The sequence below is a fragment of the Moschus berezovskii genome, chromosome X, assembly GCF_049115385.1.
Source record: "Moschus berezovskii isolate FMDL1 chromosome X, NW_MosBer_1.0, whole genome shotgun sequence".
NCBI lineage: Eukaryota > Metazoa > Chordata > Mammalia > Artiodactyla > Moschidae > Moschus > Moschus berezovskii.
In genome coordinates, this window is record NC_142488.1 from 122975817 (window position 1) to 122978497 (window position 2681).

Genomic DNA, 2681 nt, shown 5'->3' on the forward strand with positions numbered 1-2681 from the left:
CTGCTTCCATATCCCAATATTGCGTTCTCTGTGTGTGATTGCAGAGAAATTTTCAATAAAAGGATATCAAGAATACAAAAGAACTAATAGCTGTTTTGAAATTTGAGCTGTTTCCCAAAACAAAGAGAAACCTCTCCACATAATCTGTCAAATTTTCAAGAGCATTTTGTAGAATTTGACAATTTAGAAGGTTCTTGCCAAGGCCACACATATTTCTTACTTGTTTTGGATTTATTTTATCTTATTTTTTTTTACATATTCATAAGACTCTGCATTGTTTTTGGAACAAGATGGGGAGTGGGAAGACAGGCAAAAAAATAAAAGCCTTTCATGCACAACTCTGGTTTTAAACACTCAATTTTCTTTTCAGTATTTAAAAAATATTAATATATAAAATATTTTATTTCACACTTAGAGAAAAGCTGCAAGAGTATCCCAAAGAACTCTCATATATTTTTCATCCAGATTCCTTGGTTGTTGATATTTAACCACATTAGTTCTTATTTCTCACACTTTATTTTATGTATGTATGTGTGTCACACATTTTTTCTGAAACATTTGAGAATGTTATAGACATGATACCCCATTACACTTAAGTGCTTCAGTGTAAATTTCCTGAAGACGAGGACATTCTATGTAATCACATTGCACTTTCAAAATCATAACATTAACCTTGATACAAAACTATTCCACTTAGTGTATAGACACTGTTCATATTTTGCCTTTGGGCCCAATAAGGCTCTTTTAGCGAGGAAAAAAGTTTTCTTCTGATCTAGGATTCAACCGAGGGTTATGTGTTACACTTAGTCGTTTTGTGTCTTTAGTCTCCCTCAATCTGTAAGTCCCCCAGTCTTTCCTTGTCTTTTGTGATCCTCATAGTTTTGAGACATACTGGCCAGTTATTTTGAAAAATGTCCTCCAATTTAGGTTTGATATTCCCTCATTATTAAATTCAGGTTTATGCATTTTGGGCAGAAATAACCACAGAAGTGGTGGTGTGTTCTCAATAGATCATTATGATGCAGGAGGCCCATGGTGCCACTTTGTCCTGTTACTGGTGACTGTCAATCCTTTGGTGAAGGAGATATCTGCTGTATTTCTCCAATGTACAGTTAGCATTTTCCCTTTGAAATTTGTAAAATATTTTGTGTGGAGGTACTTTGAGACTATATACATATCCAATTTTTTCATCAGACTTTGCCCCACTAGTTTAGTATCCATTGATCTTTCTTGCATGCTAGTGTTATGATCACTACCCAATGGTGACTCTAATTCCATTATTCCTTCTACACTTAGTTGGCATTTCTAGTGTAAAGGAGAACTTTCCCTTCTCCACCATGTATTTGATCTTTGTGGACTTATATTTTAGTCAGTGGGTTTTTATTCATAACCATGATTATTTTGATATTCACATATCAGATTTGGACAGTGAGAGTCCCTCCAAGCTAGCTACTTTGTCCTTTTGGCAAATCCCTGTCATTTGAGGGGCAGTGTTTCACTTTCCAGCGTAAGATGTCCCAGCTTTATACTTTCCTTGTCCCTGCCTTGAGATTAGCCATTTCTCTAAGGAGCCTTGATTCCTTTTAATAGAGGATGGTATTTGGTACAATTACCAAAGTATAGGCACTAGGTATAATCACTACTTCTTGGATGTTATGGTTTAAAGACCCTCTCTGGAGTTCCCTGTGGCTTAGTGGTTAGGATTCCATGCTTTCACTGCCATGCCCTGGGTTCAGTTCCTGATGGGGGAACTGAAATCTGCAAGCTGTGCAACATGGCCAAAAAAATAATATAAGTAAATAAAGGTCCTCTTAATACAGACGGAATCCCAGGTGGTCCTAGTGGTAAAGAATATTTCTGCCAATGCAAGAGATGCAGGAGACACAGGTTCAATCCCTGGGTCAGGAAGATCCCCTGGAGGAGGAAATAGCAACCCACTCCAGTATTTTTCCCTTGAGAATCCCATGGACAGAGGAGCTCAGCAAGCTAAAGTCCATGGGGTCTGAGAGCACTGAGCACTCACACATGCAATACAGAGAAAATAATACATGTGTATTTATATATACACACATAGGTATATTCGATCATCTATTAAAGGTCATGAGTTCAAACTGGCATCTCGGATTCCAGTTCAGCACTACCAGGTTCATTCCAGTGTCCGCCCTATCCATATTTGTAACTGTTCTCAAATAGTGACAAGCCTGTTTCCTCTTATCCTCAATTTAATTGGTCATTTCTTTGTATGTAACCAATTTCTGATCCTGCTACCCTAATACTCCCTCAGCCCTGCCAGCCCTGACTGCCTCTATGGGAGAAAGGGAAGAGAATTCTAAATACTCAAGTTTTAAATATCCCTTTCTCACATCCACGCCAAGCATTGTTCCCAAGCTCCCCTTCCTCTGTGTTTACCTGTTCACAGCTCATGGATTTTTTTTTATATTCATCAATTTAATAAGTATATATTGAACCCTGTGGTGGGAACTGTAAATGCAGATGAAGTCAGTATTTAAGATGACCAGGCTAGTGGAATTAAACAGAAGTACATTAATGTACACAGTCTGGATGGGAGGGGAGTTTGGGGGAGGATGGATGAATATATGTGTATGTGTGGCTGAATCTGAATCCCTTCGCTGTTCACCTGAAACTATGACAACATTGTTAATTGGCTATACCCCAACACA